Source organism: Scyliorhinus torazame, chromosome 5, assembly GCF_047496885.1.
Source record: "Scyliorhinus torazame isolate Kashiwa2021f chromosome 5, sScyTor2.1, whole genome shotgun sequence".
Lineage (NCBI taxonomy): Eukaryota > Metazoa > Chordata > Chondrichthyes > Carcharhiniformes > Scyliorhinidae > Scyliorhinus > Scyliorhinus torazame.
In genome coordinates, this window is record NC_092711.1 from 67,154,354 (window position 1) to 67,171,344 (window position 16,991).

General features: G+C 46.5%; 1 protein-coding gene across 1 annotated transcript in view; it reads left to right on the forward strand.

Annotated features, from left to right (window-relative positions):
• Positions 1–16,991, forward strand: part of LOC140418206 (uncharacterized) — a 387,895-nt gene that overhangs the window by 136,300 nt on the left and 234,604 nt on the right. The gene's annotated exons all lie outside the window — the stretch shown is intronic.

Below are 16,991 nucleotides of genomic sequence, written 5' to 3' on the forward strand. Positions count from 1 at the left end.
CTGACTGACCAATTAGAATAACAGAGGTGAACCTTGTGTCCAGAACAGACCATGTGGAGATTTGACGTGAAGATTGTTTCTCCAAATCTTCCAGGGTTTCCTTTCTTCTTCCTCTCCCTCTCGAACTAAGTTATACCGGATATCAGACTTAGAGCTCATTCTGGTTCTCTTCCTGCTGACTAAATAACTTCAATCAAATATGGAGAAGACTGAATCCACTGGTCGGTCCCTGCTCCAATCTCCATTCCTGAATACCAACTCTATCCATCTCCCTGGCAACAGTCTGAGACTTAGCCAGTCTCTTTGTAAACTTGGTTTCACACTTGATCCAATATGAGCTTCTGACCTCATAGAATTTACAGTGCAGAAGGAGGCCATTCGGCCCATCGAGTCTGCAACGGCCCTTGGAAAGAGCACCCCAGCTAAGCCCACAGCTCCACCTATACCTGTAACCCCCAACCTTTTTAAGATACTAAGGCAATTTGCCATCATCACCTCCCAATTCGACAACTCCATTACACACCTGACTGCTCTACTACACTCTACCTCTGTAAACTTAAAGCCATCCAAAAGTCTGCTACCCATGTCTTAATTCACAGCAAGTTCCTTTCCCCTATGATCCCTGTGCTCCGAGACTTGCATTCGCTCCCAATCAATTCTCACCCTCGTTTTCAAATCCCCTCCATGGCCTCATCTCTCCCTGTGTCTGTCATCTCCTCCAGCCCCACAACCCCCTGAGATATCTGCTCTGATCCTGGACTCTTGTGCACTTCCGATTCCAATTACTCCACCATGGATTTGTTACCTCGGCCGCAAGCACTATATTCCCTCACAAACCTCCCCGCCCCCACCTCACTTACCTCCTTTAAGATGATGTGGAGATGCCAGCGTTGGACTGGGGTGGGCACAGTAAGAAGTCTGACAACACCAGGTTAAAGTCCAACAGGTTTGTTTCAAACACTAGCTTTCAGAGCGCTGCTCCTTCCTCAGATGAATACCTTAAGATGCTCTTTAAAACTCACCTCTTTGACCCTCCCGGCCGAGCCCAGCATCGGCACTGCGCATGCTCCAGCTCACAATGCCCATGAAGTGATTGACGGCAGCTGTGGACCAGTAGCAGGAGAGGATTGGGCCTGGAGGACCGAGTGGTTGCAGCGGGTCCACGAACCAATCGGAGTGAATGGGGGGCGGGGCTGAGCCCGGTCTCCCACGTGGTCTAGAGCATGCGCAGTACCGATGACAACTCAGGATTCAGACGGTCGGGTGGAAATCTTCAGCCGGTCAAATTCGCTCGGGTGAGTTATGAGGGAGGGATGGAGCCGGCGGATGGGTCGGGACGATTCATAAAAACCCCGTGCAGGCCCCAAGCCCCGAATGCGAAGCTAGGATACAGCAGTTGAACCGGCGAAAGCTGCTCGGGCTTTTCCCCGAGACAGGCCCGGGTGGCCGGGCGCATGCGGAGGGAGGGAGAGTCTCGGTTTTTCTCCGCCTCCCATTCACTCTGATTGGCTGGAGGACTAGCCGCTCTTGTTCGGTCTTCCAGCCCCGCCCCCTCTTAGTGGTCCGAACCCGCTGTCAATCAGTCCCCGGGCATTGTGAGCTGGAGCAAACCCTTCACCATCATTGTCAGCTCCCTGGTTTGCAGCTGCGGAGCTTCTCCCTCCCTCCCGGGAACAGGCCCAGGTTAACGGGCACCATCCTGCTTCAGACACTGGAGGGTGGTTCGCATCAGGAGGATGGGGGAGAGGGACAAGAAATAATAGCTTCCACTTTGCACTCTAATCAATGAGGACTCTGATCTCTGGCAAGGAAGGGAACCTTAGCAGGTGGGCGGGGAGGGTTCACAAATACCCGCTGGAGACCCCAAACCCCCAATAAGACCCATTGATTTTATTGTCAGTCTGCAGACAGGAGCTGGAGAACTGAACACAGGCAGAGGAGAGGGAGGAAGAAAACTGGGAGTGGAGGAAAGAAATGGTGCAGATGGTGAGATGGGTTTGGATTTCAGCCCAGGGAGGAGGGAGAGTGTGTGGTGTGCTGGGATTGACAGCTTTGGCGGAACGAGAGGAAAACATGTTCCAGAGAAATTAGAATTGCCTGTTCAGAATTTCTATCCTGGACTGACAGTGATGGCTTTTGTAAACTCCTTTTACAGGGGGTTAGAACTGGAGAATTTGCACACAAACTGAACCCAACAAAAAGGTTTGTCTTTGCGAATTCTATCTTGCATTGACCGTGATGACTTTTGTAACATGAGAGATTACAGCTCTCAGGAGAGATTAATTGGAGTGGGTCCTTTTTTCTATCGACAACAACAAATTAAGCAGTGACCTGCTATAAATCTTTTAAATTACCAGTAGTTTGGAGAGGGGCAATGTGAGAGAGTGACAATCAATAAACAACAAGTCATAAATACAAGAAAGTTACAAATAAATCCAAGGGGACAATACGGACAAAATTATTTATTACAGATTCAGAATGTGCAACTCATTACCATGGAAAGGAGTTGAGGAAAGTGCTGTGATGTTTTCAAAAGGAAACGGGACAAGCACATGAGAGAAAATGGAATCGAAAATCAGCTGAAAGGCTGAGATTTGATAGGTGTGACAGTCGGAGATGTGTGCCGAGTATTGACAGCAGCAAAATCTGTGAAAGAATGGTCTGTTTGTGTCTTATATATTCACAGTATTTCAATGTAATCTCCTTTTACAGAATATTTGCAGATGCAAACATCATATTGAGATCTGACAGAATCACTTGATTCATCAGGACCGGCCTTTCAACGTGGAAGGAGAACTCTGTTTTGTCTTTCGGAAAAAAAATCAAAAATCACTGTGATTGGAAAAGCACCTAGACACAGACATCGAAGTAATTTTCCACAGTTAGCTGAGTTACAGAGGAACTGAGCTTCAACCAATCACATGGCGTGAAATTGAATTGCAGCATTTACATCAGGGAGACACCGTACTCAGGCTTCAACTGATGATCCAAGTTGGAGAGACATAAGGACATTCGCACCAAAGGAATCAAGAAGCAGCAATAGGACATTCAGCCCCGTGAGCCTGTTCCACCATTTAATAACATCACGGCTGATCTGACAGTGACTGCAAATCTGCATCCCACCTACACCTGATAACTTGTCGATAACCATGAAGAAAGCATGGAAATGTGGGGACTGTGGGATGGGATGCTACTACCCGTCTCAATTGGAAACTCATCAACGTATTCACACTGGGGAAAGGCCGTTCACCTGCTCCGTGTGTGGGAAGGGATTCACTCGGTCATCACTCCTCCTGAGTCACCAACTTGTTCATACTGATCAGAGACGTTTTAAATGTGCTGACTGTGAGAAGAGCTTCCAAAGTAAAAGGAATTTATTGATGCATCAACACACTCACACTGGGGAGAGGCCATTCATCTGCTCCGTCTGTGGGAAGGGATTCACTCAGTCACCCCACCTCCTGACACACCAACTTGTTCATACTGATCAGAGACCTTTTAAATGTGCTGACTGTGAGAAGAGCTTTCAAAGTAAAAGGAATTTACTGATGCATCAACACACTCACACTGGGGAGAGGCCATTCATCTGCTCCGTCTGTGGGAAGGGATTCACTCAGTCACCCCCACCTCCTGACACACCAACTTGTTCATACTGATCAGAGACCTTTTAAATGTGCTGACTGTGAGAAGAGCTTTAAAAGTAAAACTTATTTACTGATACATCAACGCACTCATTCTGGGGAAAGGCCATTCACCTGCTCCGTGTGTGGGAAGGGATTCACTCGGTCATCACTACTTCTGAGACACCAACTTGTTCATACTGATCAGAGACCTTTTAAATGTGCTGACTGTGAGAAGAGCTTTAAAAGTAAACAGAATCTGCTGAAACACCAGCGAGTTCGCACTGAAACAGAATCATAGAATTTACAGTGCAGAAGGAGGGCATTTGGCCCATCGAGTGCACCAGCCCTTGCAAAGAGCACATTACTTAAGCCCATAGCTTCAACCCAACCTATAACCCCACCTCACCTTTTTGGACACGAAGGGCAATTTAGCATGGCCAATCCATCTAACCTGCACATCTTTGGACTGTGGGAGGAAACCGGAGCACCCGGAGGAAACCCACGCACACACAGGGAGGATGCGCAGACTCCTCACAGACAGTGACCCAAGCCGGGAATCAACCCTGGGACCCTGGAGCTGTGAAGCAACGGTGCTAACCACTGTGCTAGGGTGTGGGAGGAGATTCACTCAGTCAAACAACCTGCACAGACATCAGCAAGTTCACAGGCAACAGCAGGGTTTGGATTCAGCTGTTGTTGCTGCTGTTAGCCACATCCAGGACTGAATGATGCCTGGATGTCTGTTTCCAGTGGGGCTCCACAGTTTCCGGTATATATCAATGATTTAGACTTAAATGTATGCACCAGGATTATACAAAAGTTGCTCATGTGTATTAGACAATGAGGGAGAAAGCCACGGACTGGGTCAGGTGGATAGAAAAGTGGTAAATGGAAATTTAGATAATGAAAGGTTAGGAACACACTTCAGTTAACTCCTGATAAAAATGAGGTCAATTAAGGAAAATGGGAAAACTGATTGGTGGGGAAGCTACAAATAATCCTTTCTAAAAAAATTAATTCAGAATACCCAATTAATATTATTTTTTCCAATTAAGGGGCAATTTAGCCTGGCCAATCCACCTAACCTGCACATCTCTGGGTTGTGGGTGTGAAACCCACGCAGACACGTGGAGAATGTGCAAATGCCACATGGACAGTGACCCAGGGCCGGGATTCAAACCCGGGTCCTCAGTGCTGCAGTCCCATTGCTCCACGTGCTGCTTTGGCTACAAATAATTCTAATAACTTTATTGAACAGTTCTCAAATGGAAAGGCACTTGACCACATTACACAAAGGATCTGCAATAGACATTTGGTCTACCAGGTCATATTTAGGGCAAGATTATAAACAGAGAGCATTCATAAAGTGATTATAAAAAGAAGCAATGCTGAGCAAGGCTAGGAGAGTGAGCAAAGAAGTGGCAGATGGAATACAATATGGAAAAGTGTGAGGTTATGGACTTTGGAAGCAGACATAGACTGTTTCCTAAATGGGGAAATGCTGAGGAAATCACAAGCACAAAGGGAATTGGGAGTCCTTGTTCAAGATTCTCTTCAGGTTAATGTGCAGGTTCAGTCAGCAGTTAGGAAGGCAAATGCAATATATTCATGTCGAGAAGGCTAGAATACAAGACCAGGGATGTAATTCTGAGGCTATACAATGCTCTGATCAGACCCCATTTGGAGTATAATGAGCAATTTTGGGTCTCCTATCTAAGGAAGGATGTGCTGGTCTTGGAAAAGGTCCCGAGGAGGTTTACAAGAATGATCCCTGGAATGAAGAATTTGTATGAGGAACGGTTGAGGACTCTGGGTCTGTACTCGTTGGGAGTTTAGAAGGATATGGGGGGATCTTATTAAAACTTACAGGGATACTGCGAGGCCTGGGTAGAGAGGACATGGAGAAAATGTTTCCAGTTGTAGGAAAAACTAGAAGCAGAGGACACAATCTCAGACTAAAGGGCGATCCTTTAAAACAGAGTAAGAAGTCTTACAACACCAGGTTAAAGTCCAACAGGTTTGTTTCGACTCACTAGCTTTAGGGGCACAGTTCCTTCCTCAGGTGATGAGGAGGAATTAAAACAAGAGATGAGTCGGAATTTCTTCAGTCGGAGGGTGGTGAATCTGTGGAACTCTTTGCCACAGAATGCCGTGGAGGCCAAATCACTGAGTGTCTTTAAGATAGAGGTAGATAGGTTCTTGATGAATAAGGGAATCAGGGGTTATGGGGAGAAGGCAGGAGAATGGAGATGAGAGAAATATCAGCCATGATTGAATCTGCTCCGCCATTCAATGGGCCGAGTGGCCTAATTCTGTTCCTATGTCATATGATGTGAAGAAAAACATTCTGTGCTGCGTGTGGGATCATGAAGGCACTGCTCGAAAATGTGGTGGAGGCAGATTCAGTTGATGCCTTGAAAATAATTGGACAACTATCTGTTACTATCAGATCAGCCATGACCTTATTAAATGGTGGAGCAGACTGGGCTGAATAGCCAACTCCAGCTCCTTGCTCATCTATTCGTATCTTTTGAGGAGAAAAATATCTGCAGAGTTCAGGGCCAATGACAGGGGATTGTGTCTGTTGCAGAAAGTTGGGTGAAAACAGCTTCTTCCTCGCTATTACCAGACTCCTAAAGGACCCTCTTTTGGACTGACCTGATTAATACTACACTCCTGTATGTTGCACTCAATGCCTTTGTCTATATATTTACATTGTGTACCTTGTGTTGCCCTATTATGTATTTTCTTTATTTACTTTCTTTTCATGTACAAAATGATCTGTTTGAGCTGCTCGCAGAATAATACTTTTCACTGTACCTCGGTGCACGTGACAATAGACCAATCCAATCCATATCGAGGGAGCAATCTGCCTCTCTTGCATTGGTGCACTGCATTTCCCTCATAACACAGAGGCATAGAAGGTGACAGCACAAAACAAAGGTTGTTGAGTGCCTTTGTTTTGTGCTGTCACCTTCTATACCTCTGTGTTATGAGGGAAATGCAGTGCACCAATGCAAGAGAGGCAGATTGCTCCCTCGATATGGATTGGATTGGTCTATTGTCACGTGCACCGAGGTACAGTGAAAAGTATTATTCTGCGAGCAGCTCAAACAGATCATTTTGTACATGAAAAGAAAGTAAACAAAGAAAATACATAATAGGGCAACACAAGGTACACAATGTAAATATATAGACAAAGGCATTGAGTGCAGCATACAGGAGTGTAGTATTAATCAGGTCAGTCCAAAAGAGGGTCCTTTAGGAGTCTGGTAATAGCGAGGAAGAAGCTGTTTTCAATCTGTTCGCGCGTGTACTCAGACTTGTATCTCCTGCCCGATGGAAGAAGTTGGAAGAGTGAGTAAGCCGGGTGGGAGGGGTCTTTGATTATGCTGCCCGCTTTCCCCAGTCAGCGGGAGATGTGGACAGAGTCAATGGATGGGAGGCAGGTTCGTGTGATGGACTGGGCTGTACTCTCTGAAGTTTCTTGTGGTCTTGGGCCGAGCAGTTGCCATACCAGGCTGTGATGCAGCCAGACAGCATGCTTTCTATGGTGCATCTGTAAAAGTTGGTAAGAGTCAGTGTGGACATGTCAAATTTCCTCAGTTTCCTGAAGTATAGGCACAGTTGTGCTTTCTTGATGGTAGTGTCGATGTGCGTGGATCAGGACAGATTTTTGGTGATGGAGACCCTGTAGCCCAGTGCAGGAGAGGCTGGTTGTTGGGCAGTGTGAGCTGAACATACATGGCTGGATAAAGACTGAGGCAGATGTCAAGTACCTTGGAGTGAAAACAGGTCTGGAAGGAGTGGGTCAAAAAACCTGGGGAGTTGCATTTTGCATGAATCGTGAGTGTGACCCAGTGACAATTATGAACAGTAAACAAACCTATCACTGATTTGATGAGATGATTTACCGTGTCCCAGGTGTTGTAAATACTGTAGATCAACCTGCTTTCTGCCCATGTCTAAGTGTTATCTTAGACCAAGAATAATGTGCTTCTGTATTAAATAAAGTATCCAAACTTCTCATTGTGCTTCATGCCCAGCATCTTGCCTAACTGTGGATCTTCTGTTTGGCTGACTGGGAAATAGAATCTTCCTGTTTACTAATGGCTCTATGGCGGCTGCGTTACCCAGAATCCCCCGCGCTGCAGAAAGTTCCCGATCAGTGAGTGTACGAGGCCAGTGCGCAGGTGCAGTGTGGGCGTGTGCTCGGAGCATGCTCAGTGTCAGTCATGGTGAGAGAGTGAGGAGGAGCTGGGTTGAACACAACAGTGAGCTGTACCCCTGTGAAAAGGGCATCTGCCAGTCTCTGTTTGACTCTCCTGCAGCTTCCTGTCATGATTGAGTTGGACAAGGAACCCTCATCATTTGAGCTGGAAAAGGCCATTGATTGCTGAGCAAACAGAAAGGTGCCCGGCAAGGATGGAATTCCAGCTGAACTGCTCACACAGAAAGTCCCATCAACTGTCACACCTTCCTGCCCTCCCCTTTTGGGCTGTGAGACTGGTCCACGGAACATGTGTGATGCAATAAAAACAGCAGTGACAGAGGAGACAGCATCAACTACAGGGACATCTCACTCCCTAGAGTCAGGGGAAGACCTTCACTTGGGTGATGTTTAAAAGATTCATCTACTTGCAGACTGAGTGTATCTAGAAGCACAGTGCGGTTTCTGTGCTGACAGATCTACAGTGAACATGATCTTCTCCACACACCAGCTACAAGGAAAGAGAACAATTGGGATTTGATCTAAAGTGTCAGTGCTGAGAAAGTGAAATGTTCTAATTACTGAGTGAAAGTAAACCTTTCAGTGTGAATCACAATTTACTGGTACAATTGGAAAAGGCACCAAAACGTTTCGATCTCTGAAGATAAACTTCAGCATTGAAGTTATGTTTCGGAGCTCACAAGCTGTGGGAAGCTTTGTGAATGTTTCCTCTTCCCTTTTGTAAACAAGCAGAGAAGTTAACCCTTTGCCCTGACAGCACGGCAACAATTTGAAATAAAGACTTTGACTTTTAAAGATTTGGCTTCATCCCATTTGTTGGGGTCATATTTCCGGCTGCGGGAATCATTACGGACGGGATGGAAATTTGCCGGAACATTTAAAAAAATAATCCTACTCTTTATTGTCACAAGTAGTCTGACATTAACACTGCAATGAAGTTGCAGTGAAAAGCACCCAGTCAGCACATTCCGGAGCATGTTCAGGTACACAGAGGGAGAATTCAGAATTGTCATGTGAGAGTACCTTTAAGAACTGTGTGTTTATCAAATAGCTGTAGTGAAGACAGACAGCCCAGCTCCACCCACACTCTGATATCACTGCAGCTATTTGAGTTTGCACATTCTCCACGTGTCTGTGTGGGTTCCCTCCAGGTGCTCCAGTTTTCTCCCACCATCCAAAGATGTGCAGATTTGGTGGATTGCCGATGCTAAATTTCCCCTTAGTTACCAAAGGTGAAGTGGGGTTACGGGGAAATGTCAGAGTAAGTGCGCCTTGGTGGGGCGCTCTTTTGTATGGTTCGTGCATGCAAACTTGATGGGCTGATTGGCCTCCTTTTGCACTGCAGGGATTCTGTTGAATTAATCTCACATTTTCTGTTTTTATTCTATATGACATACCTTTTCAATCCACTAATTATATTTATTGAACCACTGTACGATCAACTGCCAGGAGCAGTGTGTTGATGTTTCAGCTATTCCAGCATTGGGTGACTGTGTGGAGTTTGCACATTCTCCCCATGTCTGTGTGGGTTCCCATCAGGTGCTCTAGTTTTCTCCCACCGTCCACGGGTGTGCAGGTTATGTGGAATGACCACGCTAAATTGCCCCTTTATAATATAATCTTTATTGTCACAAGTAGGCTTACATTAACACTGCAATGAAGTTACTGTGAAAAGCCCCGATTCGCCACATACCGGTGCCTGTTCGGATACACAGAGGGAGAATTCAGAATGTCCAAATTACCTAACAGCACGTCTTTCGGGACTTGTGGGAGGAAACCGGAGCGCCCGGAGGAAACCCACGTAGACACAGGGAGAATGTGCAGACCCGACACAAACAGTGATCCAAGTTGGGAATCGAACCTGGGACCCTGGAGCTGTGAAGCAACGGTGCTAACCACTGTGCTACCAAAAATGTTTAGTTGGAGTTACTGGGTTACGGGGATGGGCTTAAGTAGGGTGCTCTTTTCAATGGCCTCCTTCTGCACTGTAAATTCTATGATTCTGTAGGATATCCTCTCTCAGTCTCATCCGATGGTTCTGTCTGGTGGTATTTCCCTGACGTCAGCAATGTTGCTGCACAGTGCTAACCACTGTTTGTCTCTTGTATTTCACTGTGACAGGGCAGAGACCTGATTGAAAGGATTCAAACATGGGAGTTTTGGGAAAGATGAGCAAGGATTTGGGAGGTGACAACAAGTTCAAAGAGTTTGGAGAGGAGAGGGAGGTTGAAGATGGGGCAGTAATTTGTAAGGATGGCAGGGTCAAGATTTTTTTTATTGAGGAGGGGGTGATGACGGCAGATTTGAAGGACAGAGGGACAGTACCTGACGAAAGAGAAATGTTGACAATATCCATGGACACAGGGTAGTTGGCTGATCAGTAGCTTAGTGGGAATTGGGTCGATGGAGCAGGAGCTGGGACTCATGGACAAGATGAGGAGCATGAGGGGAGATGGGAGAGAAACTAGACAAAGATGAGGGTTCAGGGCTCAGGCAAGGATGAAATTTAGAGACAGTTTGGTCCGGTGGGCTCGTGGAAGGGAGGGAAGCAGCAGAGGCAGCTGATCGGATTTACTCAATCTCAGTCACAAAGAAGCTCCACAAGCTCCTCACACGTCTAGTTGGAGGAGAGGATGGAAGAGACAGGGGAGAGCGAGAGTACTTCAAAAGGAACTAACTTGTGTCAGAGATATTAAAAAGTTTCAACACACTGCGTATTTCACACAAATCTTATTTGACATTTAGCCAGAATATTAGCCCCTGTAAATGGGCTGGAGTTTGTTATCAGCAGAAAGAGACCCAAATGAACATGGTTCAGTCCTGAATGTGAGTAACAGCAAAATCCAATCACTGGTTATTTGTGGCCTCGTTGGTGTCTCAGTAGGTGTGATGAAGTGGTGAATCCCTTCCCACACTCCGAGCAGGTGAATGGCCTCTCCCCAGTGTGGGTTCGCTGATGTACAATGAGCTGGATGATTGTGCGAACACATTCCCACAGTGAGAGCACCTATACGGTCTCTCGTCAGTGTGAACACGTTGATGGCGTGTTAGATTCCCAGAATTTTTATAGCAATTCCCTCTTGGCAAGAGTAGCCTACTTAAGCCCACGCCTTTACCCGATCCCCGTAACACAGTAACCCCACCTAACCTTTTTGGACAGTAAGGGGCAATTTAGGCAACAAGACCAATCCACCTAACCTGCACATCTTTGAACTGTGGGAGGAAACCGGAGCACCCGGAGGAAACCCACGCAGACACGGGGAGAACATGTAAACTTCACAAGGGAGTCACCCGAGGCCAAAATTGAACCTGGGACACTGGAGCTGTGATGCAGCAGTGCTAAACATTGTGCTACCGTGCCTCCCTTGTGTCATCGTGCCGCCCTCATCTTATTTTACATTTTAAAAATACAAATGTAACTAATATGTCAGCTGTGTTAACAGGCTTTTCCCGTTTACCTGATACATGATCCAAAACTGGAATGCCAACGTGACCTTCAGATCTTTAATCGTTTGGTCCTTCGCTATGAAATGGCCGCCTTGAATCGCATTTACTCTCTTCCTCAATCAGCCTCTGCAATGCTTTTCTTAAACTTACCTGCTTGGCCAATTATCCGACATCTGGCACAATACCCTCTCATGTAGTGAGGTGTCACATGGGGAAGGGAATCCTTTCCCACAGTCCGCACATTTCCGCGGTTTCTCCTCAATGTGACTGCATTTGTGGCTTGCGAGGCTTGATGATAGAGCGAATCCTCGTCCACACACACAAATCAAGTACGGTTTCTCCCCACTGTCAACGATGCTTTTTCCTTCCATGATCAAAGAACGATGATATTCAGGAGATGATAAATTGAGGACTCTGTCAGATCCTGATGTGATGCTTGGTTTGAGTTTCCGGACTTTGAATCCTCCCCTTCGAACACCCTGTGAAACTGATTGAAAACAGAAATTAGGGAGTGAGAGAGATCCCACAAAAATACAAAGGCAGGTTGTGAAATCGCTGAATGATTCTGGTCATTTGTTGGGCCGGCACTGGGAAAAAATGACCATGAAAACGGCTGGATTGTTCTAAAACCCATTTGACCTCTTTGGGAGGAGAAAGAAAGAGGTGAAGAGGGATTTTGTATATCTACAAGACATATTAAGACAAAGCATATTCGAGCTTCAGCTTCATAAATTGAAATATTGATACTGAAACTATGCTTCTGGTGGCAAAGTGGTTAGCACTTCTGCTTCACAGCTCCAGGGTCCCGGGTTCAATTCGGGTCTCGGGTGGCTATGTCTGGAGTTTGCAATTTCTCCCTGTGTCTGCGCGGGTTTCCTCCGATTTCTTCCCACAGTCCAAAGATGTGCAGGTTAGGTGGATTGGCCATGCTAAATTGCCCCTTAGTGTACAAAGGTTAGTTGGGGTCATTGGGTTCCAGGGACAGGGTGGAGGGGTGAGCTTAAGCTTAAGTAGGGTGCTCTTTCCAAAGGCCAGTGCAAACCCGATGGGCTGAATGGCCTCCTTCTGCACTGTAAACTCTATGATTCTGCACTATAGGAATTCCATGAAGCTCTGGTCACCACGTTTCAGGAAGGATGTGAAGAGGGCAGCACGGTGGCACAGAACGTTATCCCTGTTGCCTCACGGCGCCGAGGTCCCAGGTTCAATCCCAGTGCTGGGTCACTGTCCGTGTGGAGTTTGCACATTCTCCCCGTGTTTGCGTGGGTTTCGCACCCACTACCAAAGATGTGCAGGCTAGGTGGATTGGCCACACTAAATTGACCCTTAACTGGAAATAATTAATTTGGTACTCTAAATTTTTTTAAAAAGGAATGATGTGAAGGTTCTTGGAGAAGGTGCAGAGGAGATTTATCAGAATGGTTCCAGCAAAGAAGGTTGAGGGGAGATTTGATTCAGGGACACAGGATTATGCCAGGTTTCGATCAGGTGGACAAAGAAACTCTGTTTCCATTCACTGATCGTACAAGCAGTCAGGACACAGATTTAAAGTTTGGGGTAAAACCTGGATTGAACTATACAAGATCCTGAGGTGTTTTGACAGGGTGGATGTGGAGAGGATGTTTCCTCTTGTGAGAGAATCTAGAACGAAGCGTCACTATTGCAAAATAAGTGGTCACCCATTTCAGATGGAGATGAGGATTTTTTATTCTCTTGAGAGTTGTAAAACTTTGGAACTCGCGTCCTTAAAAGGCAGCGGAAGTAGAGTCCTTGAATATTTTTAAGGCAGAGTGGGATAGATTCTTGATGGGCAAGGGGGTGAAAGGTCATCAGGGGTAGGCAAGAATGTGGAGTTGAGGTTAAAATGAGATCAGCTGCAATCTTATGCAATGCTGATCAGGATTGAGGGACCGAGTGGCTTGTTCCGAGTTTGTATGTAAAAGGTACAGGAGATATGAGGTGATATGAGATGTATGTTTTTACACAGCGAGCGGTAATGACCTGAAACTTGCTGCCTATGAGGGAGTTTGAAAATAGACACAACGAATGATTTGATTTCAAAAGGAAATTGGATAGACATTTGAGGGAAATAAACCTGCGAGGATACAGGGAGAGAGCAGGAAAATGGGACTGACTGGATTGCCCCAGAGAGCTAGCATGGATTCATTGGGCCGAATGCCCTTCTCTGTGCCATCATGTCTCTGACTCTTTTGTGCAACCTAGTTTTGTAATTTAACTCCGGGGGTTCAGATATCACTCCGGTAAATCTGTGCTACACTCCCTCCGAGGCCATTCTACTTCCTCAGGTTTGTTGCCCAGAACTGAACACAGTTCTCCAGGTTTGGCCTAACCAGGGTTTGTGAATCTCGGGGCTTTTCCAGTCACACTGAGACCTGAAATCTCCCCTCAGAGACAGAACAGACAAACCTTTTACCTTCCACACCCAGATGCTGCTGAAATTCAGGTTCTGGTGAATCGAGTGACTCTGTCAGATCGCAATGTGACGTTTGGATTGCGTTTCCTGTCTGTTAGAACATAGAATTTACAGTGCAGAAGGAGGCCATTCAGTCCATCGAGTTTGCACCGGCTCTTGGAAAGAGCACCCTACTTAAGCCCCACACCTCCACCCTATCCCCAAAACCCCACCTAACCTTTTTTGGACACTAAGGGCAATTTATCATGGCCAATCCACCTAACCTGCACATCTTTGGACTGTAGGAGGAAACTGGAGCACCCGGAGGAAAACCACGCAGACACAGGGAGAACATGCAGACCCCGCACAGACAGTGACCCAAGCCGGGAATCGAACCTGGGGCCCTGGTGCTGTGAAGCAACCGTGCTAACTACCGTGCTGCCCTAAACCTCTACTTCCAGTATCCTGTAAATTTACAGAAACCTCACTGTCAGTCTAGGATAGAAATTCACAACATTCTCTCCTCGCCAACTTTGATTAAATGTATTCCTGGAGGTTTGATCACATGACCTGCCCCCATCCTCCCGCCATTAATCGGTCAACACATACATCCTTGTGACACACTGCCTTCCTCGGCCAATTGGGAAGCAAAAGGACTCATTACCTTACAGGACAGTGATTGACTGTCAGCCAAACAACCTTTATCCCATTTTCAATATTTTTATATCCGCTGAACAGAAATGTTGAAAGAAAATTTCAAAAAAATCTTTACTTCCTAATGATTTCCCAGACACCCAGACATGAATCTCACCAAGGCAGAAAGTAAAATTTGAATTCATTAAAAGTCTAGTGGTGACCATGAAACGATTGTCGATTGTTGCAAACCTTGTTCACTGATGTCCTTCAGTGAAGGAAATCTTCTATCCTTACCTGGTCTGGCCTACACGTGACTCCAGATCCACAGTCAGCTTGTTGACCCTTAAAATGCTCTCTGAGATGCACTCAGTTGAAGGGCAATTAGTGCTGGGCAGTGAATGCTGGCCCAGCCAGCGACACCCACATCCCGTGAATGAACAGAAAAGAAAATCTGCCATCCTTACCTGGTCTGGCCGACACGATTCTAAACCACAGCAATATGGTTGTCTCTTTAAATGCCCTCCGAGATGGCCGAGCAAGCCACTCAGTTCCAGGGAAATTAGGGATGGGCAATAAATGTTGGCCCAGCCAGTGACTCCCACAAATGATTAAAATAAAATCCTGGAGACTCCAGTCAGTCAATCCGGGAGAGTTGGCATCCGGTCCAGGCTCGCAGCGCATGCGCCCTGCGGCACCTTGTCCTCTGTAAAGATGGCGGCCGGTAACCCGGGCCTGTCACCGCTCAGCTCTCACTCTGTTTGGTGCAGTTTAAGACGGGACCGTTAACATTTTCCTCGGGAGTTGAAGCCTCCACGGGGTATTTATGAAGCCTCCCGGCTCACTCCGCAGCTTCTATTGTTCCCCAGTCACCCACCGGATCCATTCCTGAAAGTCGCTCGATTGTTTCTTTCCCGCTCCTCGCACCGTCAGCGACAACCTGAACCGCGCATGCGCTGGGCACAGCCCGAACCGTCACAATGCCCGGAAGTGATTGGCGGCGGCTCCGGCCAATAGGAATAGAGCGGGCGGGAGCCGCTGATCCTCCCGCCAATGGGAGTGAATGAGGGGCGGGACTGGACTGTGAGTGAAGCATGCACAGTGCAGGTGATGGGCAGACGGGTCCACAATGGGTAAAGGGGGTGATGGCGGGGCGGAGGGTCCGGCGAGTGGGCGGAGAGGCTCCAGAAACCCCGGGAATAAATGGAGCGGATCCCCCTCCCCCCGTTTCCACCGAGCTGGGCTGCAGCTTCCAGATCAATGAAGAGCCGCTTTGTATCAGGTTGGCCATTGGTTCCAGAGGTTGTTCCCTGGTCTCCAGCGTCGCTTCTTTATCAGTAAATCATTGAATTGTTACAATACAGACTGAGGCCATTCAGCCCGTCCTGTCTCTCTCTGCAAGAGACTATCAGCTCCTCCCACTCCCCTGTCCTTTCACCAACAAGACCAGCAGCAAATATTCCCCATCCCCAGTTACCTGTGGAGAAGATGATGTTTGACCTTCTTGAACTGCTGCAGTTTGTGAGGTAGCATGGTGGCATGATGATTCTGATGTGATGTTGAGTTTCCCAATGCCCAACCTCCTGTAAAATTGACTGAAAACAGAAAAGAGCGAGTGTGACAGTGAAATTGAGCTGAATTAATCTGGTCATTTGTGGGCAGGCACTAGGAAAAAGTGACCATGTAAACTGCCCCAACTGGTTCAGTAATGTCCTTCAGAGAAGGAATCCTGCCAACTGGCCTGGGCCAACACAAGATTCAGACTACTATAGGAGGAGGGAGAGGGGAAGAGAGAGTGAGAGAGGTGGGAGAGGTAGGCAATGAAGGAAAGGGTTTTTATACATCTACAACTTGACCAGAAGTTTAACAAATTTCTCAAACCTTCAGCCTCCTTCACTGTAAAGGACCAGGGCAACATGTGTATGGGAACGCTATCACCTACAAATTCCTCTCCCAGTCACACACCGTACTGACATCCTGTACTGGATGAGCAAACATTTACTGCATTTAAACATTGCAAAAAATGATCACATTATCTTTGCTTCTCTGCTACGAACTCCATTTCCTCAACACTTACTTGGTAATGGATTTTGTAAAACATTTTTTTTTTCACATTTTGGCTTTTGTTTATTTTTAATGAAATTTTTTTTTTAGATTACCCAATTGTTTTTATCCCAATTGAGGTGTAATTTTAGCATGGCCAATTCACCTACCTTGCACATCTTTTTGAATTGTGGGGGTGAGTCCCACACAGACACGGGGAGAATGTTCAAACTCCATAAGGACAGTGACCCAGGGCCGGGATCAAACCCGGGTCCTCGGTTAACCACTGAGCCACCGTGCCTGCCCCTAGTGATTTATTTTATAAACTTTTTTACAGAATATTACAAGGGGAGAATTTACAGATGGAAACTCCAATCAAACTTCACATCAAGTTTTAACAGAGTCACTCCATTCAGCAGGACCTGAATATCATTGGCCTGTGAATGTGGTAAAATAAAAGTTTGTCTGTTCCGTCCGTAGGAAAAGATTTTCTTTTATAAAAATAAATTTAGAGTACCAAATTATTTTTTTCCAGTTAAGGGGCAATTTTGCATGGCCAATCCACCTCACCTGCACATCTTTGGGTTGTGGAGATGACACC